This window comes from Littorina saxatilis, linkage group LG2 (assembly GCF_037325665.1).
Source record: "Littorina saxatilis isolate snail1 linkage group LG2, US_GU_Lsax_2.0, whole genome shotgun sequence".
In the NCBI taxonomy this organism is placed as follows: Eukaryota; Metazoa; Mollusca; class Gastropoda; order Littorinimorpha; family Littorinidae; genus Littorina; species Littorina saxatilis.
In genome coordinates this window covers 41,937,353-41,945,978 of record NC_090246.1, presented here as the reverse complement: position 1 = coordinate 41,945,978, position 8,626 = coordinate 41,937,353, and positions in this window count along the sequence as shown.

The window sequence follows — 8,626 nt, the reverse complement described above, 5'->3', positions numbered from 1 at the left end:
ACACACACACACACACATACACACACACACACATACACCACGACCCTCGTCTCGATTCCCCCCTCTATGTTAAAACATTTAGTCATAACTTGACTAAATGTAAAAACAAAACAGATACACAGACAAGCAGAAAATGGGAAGGGGTTGGTGATACAGGAGGTGATACAGTATAGCTCTCTTGAATAGTGTAGTGATGTAATGTAAATCGGCACTTTTCCGTAATACAATTTATGCGTAAAAACGGCTTTGTTTAACTTAATAAGATCAGTGCTTCTCCAGTGGAAGACGATGCTAAACTTCATATCTGTTGAGGCATTTTCCTTTATAATGAGTTTAGCCGAGCGACGATAGAAACAATCCAGTTTCTTCAAGTGGATATCATTACTGCAATCCCAGAGCGTCGAAACATAATTAATGTATGAGAGAGAGAGAGAGAGAGAGAGAGAGAGAGAGAGAGAGAGAGAGAGAGAGAGAGAGAGAGAGAGACTGACTGAGAGAGAGAGAGAGAGAGAAAGAGGGAGACAGAGACAGAGAGAGAGAGAGACAGAGAGACAGAGAGATGATGATGATGATGGAACTTTATTTTTCAAGGATAGAGGTTTAAGGCGACGCCTTTTCTTACAACCGGTCCTTACTTCTAATGCAAATGTCTCATAAATGATAAACAAGTAAAGCAACATGACAAATAAACAGAGTAAACGAACGAACCAGCAAACAATCGACAAGTAAGCAAACAAGCAAATAAACATAAACAACAAAATGACAAAGTAAGCAACATACAAATCGAAAGCGAAACATGCAACATGTTAATTGAGGTTACACATGTAAAGTTATCGACGGTAAAATTCACACGATACCAACGTTTACACTAATGCTAATAATGATTATATGGTGTAAATGATGATGATGAAGATGTTGTTGTTGATGATGATGATGATGATGATGATGATGATGATGATGATGATGATGATGATGATGATGATGATCAAGTGATGATGATGATGATGATGATGATGATGATGATGATGATGATGTTGATGATGGAAAATCGCAACATAAATTCCACATAATACATATAATAAAGAACATATTTGTGTAATTCATAAAACTTTGCCAATTGTTGACAGCTACTTGCACGTGTTAAGACTAGTATAGCCATCTAGGTAGACATAAAATGATTATGCAGAGCTTGTTTAAAACTCTTTAGTGAGGTTAATGATCTTATTACAGACGGAATGGAGTTCCACACCATAGCGCCAGAGAAGGCTTGACTAGTTTTGAACAAATCAATCCTGGGTATTGGTGGTAGAAAATTGATAGACCCGTACCTTTCGGTGACTCTGTGAAATAGGTCCTGAATATAGATGGGCACTTCGCCATGATATACTTTATACATCATTACAGTCTTATTAAACTGTAACTGTTTAACTAGCGGTAGGTAGTTTAAATTCTTTAACTTCAAATCAGCTGATAATTGTGGACCATTTAACATGATTTTAGCTGCCCGACGATGTAGAGAGTTTAACTTTTTCATGTGAATATCAGAGACGCCATCCCAAAGAGTTGATGCGTAATTAATATGGGTTAAGATGTGGGCATGATAAAATAGTTTTAGTGTTGCGATATCGACATATTGCTTTAACTTTGATAGCAGAAACAAATTCTTGGATACTTTTTGACAAATATAATGTACATGAGATTGCCATTTTAATTCTTGATCGACTATCACACCTAAAACACGATGTTCCGTTACCTGCTGAACAGGTTGTGATTTTAGAGAAAGATTTAACTTAAGAGGTCGTGACTGGTGTTTTTGTCTTGTTGTAATAATCATGCTTTTTGTCTTTCCTGGGTGCACTATCATAAAATTCTGGTTACACCAACTGTTGACTTCATTCAGACTAGACTGTAAGGAAATTTCAATTTCTTGAACAGTCCAACAGCTTGTGTGAAGCGTCGAATCATCTGCAAACAAATCCGTTTTAACTTTGGAATTCGATATATGAAGGGGGAGGTCATTAATGAATACACAAAACAAAATAGGCCCTAAAACTGACCCCTGGGGTCAGAGAGAGAGAGAGAGAGAGAGAGAGAGAGAGAGGAGAGAGAGAGAGAGAGAGAGAGAGAGAGAGAGAGAGAGAGAGAGAGAGAGAGAGAGAGAGAGAGAGAGAGCCGAATCGCTACGCTACTGTTATCTTTATAGTTATCATATAGGCTACATGTATCATGAAGTGGCGAGCTGTCAAGCGCCTCAATGGCGTTACAGGCGTCACTTCAATGAATTCACAAGCTTGCTGCTTTTGAAGAATGGAAAGATAAACATATTCGACTCAGACCCTTTTAACATTGCTAGAAGTAGCAGACATGCTGTGAAAGGGAGCGGGCGCTGGTGTTTGAAGACATACCAATTAAACTCAACTCGACCTGTTACAGGCACTTGCAGTCGGTCGCACACCAGGTTGTTTTTTGTGTGCATTTTTGGAGGTTGGGGCAAATGTGAACCACACACACACACACACACACGCACACACCGTGGCACTCACTAACACTGACACACACACACACACACACACACACACACACTGACACATTCACTCACTCGCACACACACACACGCATACTCACTCACTAACACTCACACACACACACACACACACACACACACACATTCACTCACACACACACACTCACTCACACACGCACACACACACACACACACTGCACACACACACACACACACACACACACACACTGCACACACACACACACACACACACTAAACCGCTTTAAGGGCCTGTCTTTCCATTTAAAGCATAGTGAGATCTGAGGCGGTGAGCCGAATTTTTCACACGGGAACCACACTAATTGTGCCTTATTGCCCAATTTAAGTTGCCTCTGCCACGTGGGATAACCGATCAAAGGCCGAGCGGAGGCCGAAGGCAAGTTTTGTCTGTTTTCTAGGTATTGTTTGATTTATGTCGGGATTTAAGGTAAGCTACTGATTCAGCGATGACTAAATTTGTTTCTCGAATGTGTTGACCACCTGCCCCCTGCCGTTCAGCCTACACAGACCAGGCAGGACCCATAGGCGGGTGAACTTGTCGATCGTCAGACGACGATGATCTATCAGAATTCTATTGCTCACACGAGCAGTTAGATACCGTTTATACTGCTGTGCAGTTAGACGTTTGTTGTCACTGAAATCGACACTGGTTCCGGCACATCCATACTGAGTATCTGTACTCTGATAGCAGAACCAGTGCGAGGTCACGGAAGTCAACCGTGGGGCTAACAAGCCCAAAACGAAGCATGTCAATGTTTAAATCTAAGTTACACAAATCTGTAAGCATATTCTGGAGCCATTCTTTGGCAAGCTGAGACGGGAGGCACCCGCTATTGCCGCGGCCCGTTATTGCCGCGGCCCGTTATTGCCGCAACCCGCTATTGCCACAACCCGTTATTGCCGCAACTGACCCGCTATTGCCGCGGAACTTTGTTTGTTCTTTTTACATTTAGTCAAGTTTTGACTAAATGTTTTAACATAGAGGGGGAATCGAGACGAGGGTCGTGGTGTGTGTGTGTGCGCTGTATCACCATTTTCACCTCTTTTATGGTATCTATGACCATCACAAATCAGCTTTCCCAACTCTGTCACCCGCGCAAATGGAAGTCTGTCTGTCATTCATGATAGCCTACCACGTCATCGGAAAAAACCGGTAGAAATGACGTTGAGCATGGAACAAACCCTCACAGTTCTGGCGTGTGTTGACAAAACCGAGTAAGTCCACTGAAGCGTTTTTTTTTTTTATTGTATGAGTCCTCTGACAAGAATTTTGAAACTATCATTATACGAAAATTAGGAACCCCTTAAACTTACTTTGTTTTGCCAAAACATTCATGCATACTTAAAAAGTTGTTTTTGGTTGTGGACTTACTTGTTCATATCTGCTTATTTAAGGACTCTAAAAAGTAGAAATGAACACAAAAGATGCGCATTGATTTGGTTTTTTTGATGAACGAAAAATATTTTCTTTTTTTTAAATGGACTTACTCGGTTTTGTCAGCACACGGCTGTTACGCGTGATTGTTCTGAAAAGTGACTATTACATGATTGTTCTGAAACTCTACTATTTATTTCATCGTAAACATGTAAGCCCTCATACGTGATTGTTCTGAAAGCTTACTAATTTACATGATTGTTCTGAAACTCTACTAAAGGTAAACTTGCTTCACCCGTGAAATGTTGTCAGATATGGAACAATAATAATGTATACCCCTACCCCTGGTGGTTGCTGTGTAATAAAAAAGAAAAGTGTCACTGAAAACAGATGTGCTAATAAATGTAGTTTTCATGTGTGTGTATGTGTGGTGTGTGTGTGCATATGTACTCAGTGCACTGGCGTCGGAAACGGAGGGGGGGGGGGGGGGGGCAGCTGTTCCTGGGGTGGGGGGGGGTAAACATGTCTTTTTGCCCCCCCCCCTAACATTTAGGATGACACAAATATTCAGAGAGAGAGAGAGAGAGAGAGAGAGAGAGAGAGAGAGAGAGAGAGAGAGAGAGAGAGAGAGAGAGAGAGAGAGTTGATAATCAAAATACTCCCCCCAAAAAAACACACACAAAGAAGTATATTGTCTCGCGTGCAAGAACTTTATAGCCCAGACTCCCCACACATCTCGCAACCCCGGACATCTCCTCACGTCTCTCATTCCCTCTCCACTTGAATTTTTAGTTCATAAAAAAAGTTTCATTTGTAAAAATTATTTGTTGTGCCTTTCGTCTTTAACTGGGCAAAAAGTAGCTTCCATTTTCCCTCTTTGCCAAGCCTTTCGATCCATTTTGGTGACCTCGCCACCTAAGCATGGCAAAGAGGAAAATTCAAAAGTTTCTATGTGTCCCTTTGAACCTGTAACTTGAATTTTGAGTTGGGAATACTCAAGAAGAATCATTACATTTTTGAAGATTATATATAATTTTTGTCTTTGAACATTTAATTTCAATTTTGAGTTGAGAACAATAAAGAAGACATGTTGAATGTATGAAACGTATTACTTGTTGAGTTTGTATTCATTGGGCGGGGGTTCATTGTATCAAAATAGTGTTCCATTTACATACAGACATACACACAGACAGACGGACAAAGTGAATCCAGTATACCCCCCTCCAACTTCATTTGGCTGGGGTATAAATATCAATATCACTTAAGATTTAGTATCATTGTATCAAAATATTGTTCCATATATACATACAGACATACACACAGACAGATGGACAAAGTGAATCCAGTATACCCCCCTCCAACTTCGTTGGGCAGGGGTATACATATTGTTCCATATCTGACAACATTTCACGGGTGAAGCAAGTTTACCTTTAGTAGAGTTTCAGAACAATCATGTAAATTAGTAAGCTTTCAGAACAATCACGTATGAGGGCTTACATGATTACGATGAAATAAACAGTAGACTTTCAGAACAATCATGTAATAGTCACTTTTCAGAACAATCACGCGTAACATACACACACATGAAAGCTAAATGTATTAGCACATCTCTGTTTTCAATGACACTTGGGTTTTTTATTACACAGCAACCACCAGAATTTTGTATATGAATTATTCAAATGGTTTGATAAAGTGTCAGTTGATGTGAGCAAACCTCCCCCACCCCCTACACGAAAATACAATATTTAGTCAAGTAGCTGTCGAACTCACAGAATGAAACTGAACGCAATGCCATTTTACTCGTAGCATCGTCAGGCCACCGCTCATGGCAAAGGCAGTGAAATTGACAAGAAGAGCGGGGTAGTAGTTGCGCTAAGAAGGATAGCACGCTTTTCTGTACCTCTCTTTGTTTTAACTTTCTGAGCGTGTTTTTAATCCAAACATATCATATCTATATGTTTTTGGAATCAGGAACCGACAAGGAATAAGATGAAAGTGTTTTTAAATTGATTTGGACAATTTAATTTTGATAATAATTTTTATATATTTAATTTTCAGAGCTTGTTTTTAATCCGAATATAACATATTTATATGTTTTTGGAATCAGCAAATGATGGAGAATAAGATAAACGTAAATTTGGATCGTTTTATAAATGTTTATTTTTTTTTACAATTTTCCGATTTTTAATGACCAAAGTCATCAATTAATTTTTAAGCCACCACGCTGAAATGCAATACCAAAGTCCGGGCTTCGTCGAAAATTACTTGACCAAAATTTGAACCAATTTGGTTGAAAAATGAGGGCGTGACAGTGCCGCCTCAACTTTCACGAAAAGCCGGATATGACGTCATCAAAGACATTTATCAAAAAAATGAAGAAAACTTTCGGGGATTTCATACCCAGGAACTCTCATGTCAAATTTCACAAAGATCGGTCCAGTAGTTTAGTCTGAATCGCTCTACACACACACACACACACGCACGCACGCACGCACGCACACACATACGCACATACACCACGACCCTCGTTTCGATTCCCCCTCGATGTTAAAATATTTAGTCAAAACTTGACTAAATATAAAAAGGGAGTGGAGAGACGGATCAACTCAAACACACATCTGAAGCTGTCGCGCACACAGAAGACGGATCAACTCAAACACACTTCGTTGGGCAGGGGTATACATATTGTTCCATATCTGACTACATTTCACGGGTGAAGCAAGTTTACCTTTAGTATAGTTTCAGAACAATCATGTAAATTAGTAAGCTTTCAGAACAAACACGTATGAGGGCTTACATGATTACGATGAAATAAATAGTAGACTTTCAGAACAATCATGTAATAGTCACTTTTCAGAACAGTCACGCGTAACACACGGCAGAGTTACCAACGCTGTTGTTTGATGGCATCTAACTGGCGCAAATTTTCTTTTTAACAAAACCGGAATCAGGGGATCTTTCTTGCGGGAAAGTTCCGCGGCAATAGCGGGTTGCGGCAATAACGGGTTGCGGCAATAACGGGCCGCGGCAACAACGGGCCGCGGCAATAGCGAGTTGTAACCGCTGAGACAGGGGGCAGTAAAACAACAAGTGCTCCACTGTCTCACACTGTGTGCGGCAAGACAAACAACAAGTCGCGTAAGGCGAAAATACAACATTTAGTCAAGTAGCTGTCGAACTCACAGAATGAAACTGAACGCAATGCAACGCAGCAAGACCGTATACTCGTAGCATCGTCAGTCCACCGCTCACGGCAAAGGCAGTGAAATTGACAAGAAGAGCGGGGTAGTAGTTGCGCTGAGAACGATAGCACGCTTTTCTGTACCTCTCTTCGTTTTAACTTTCTGAGCGTGTTTTTAATCCAAACATATCATATCTATATGTTTTTGGAATCAGGAACCGACAAGGAATAAGATGAAAGTGTTTTTAAATTGATTTCGAAAATTTAATTTTGATAATAATTTTTATATATTTAATTTTCAGAGCTTGTTGTTAATCCAAATATAACATATTTATATGTTTTTGGAATCAGCAAATGATGGAGAATAAGATGAACGTAAATTTGGATCGTTTTATAAAACTTTTTTTTTTTTTACAATTTTCAGATTTTTAATGACCAAAGTCATTAATTAATTTTTAAGCCACCACGCTGAAATGCAATACCGAAGTCCGGGCTTCGTCGAAGATTACTTGACCAAAATTTCAACCAATTTGGTTAAAAAATGAGGGCGTGACAGTGCCGCCTCAACTTTCACGAAAAGCCGGATATGACGTCATCAAAGACATTTATCAAAAAAAATGAAAAAAACGTTCGGGGATATCATACCCAGGAACTTTCATGTCAAATTTCATAAAGATCGGTCCAGTAGTTTGGTCTGAATCGCTCTACACGCACGCACGCACACACACACACACACACACATACACCACGACCCTCGTCTCGATTCCCCCCTCGATGTTAAAACATTTAGTCATAACTTGACTAAATGTAAAAACGGACAACAGGACAATTCCATAAATACAGTTTGTATGCGACTGGCAGAACGTCATGTGCTAGCCTGAAACACACATTGAGAGTGACAGGGTCTAGCACTTTGTTCGTCAGATCACGAAACAGAATCTCAAAGGGTAACTGTGGACAGGTTGTACAACACTTAGGTACAGTATTTCTGGCATTTAACAAAAGTTCATAATACATTTTACAAGTTTGGGTACATGTGAAAACAAAGTCAGGCTTTGCACCAAGTGCTGCTTGGACAGCAGCACGGCAGTTTACATAAAACTTGAGCAAATCCTCCAAACAATGCGGCTGGTTATTTGAAAAAACATAGTCGGGGAAACGCCGAAGCACTAGCCCCAAAAAGGTGTGTCCAAAGAACACCCATGGACAATCTTTACTTAAAAAGATTGTCAAAACTTGCGCTAACATGAGGCTTTTTACCTTAGTGCGAATATCTACAGCACCGACTCCTCCCTTCTCAGGACTCAGAAACATGGTTTTTCGGTTAACTTGTTCATTGCGTGAAGGCCACAGGAAATCAAAAACACGTCTTTCAATCAACTTAAAATAGTGATCTGGGGGGGTTAAAACAGTGGCGACATACCACAGCTTGGACAAAATCATAATATTTACAGTCTTAGCTTTGCCATACATAGACAGGTTACGACTCTTGAACAAGTTTAGGGTT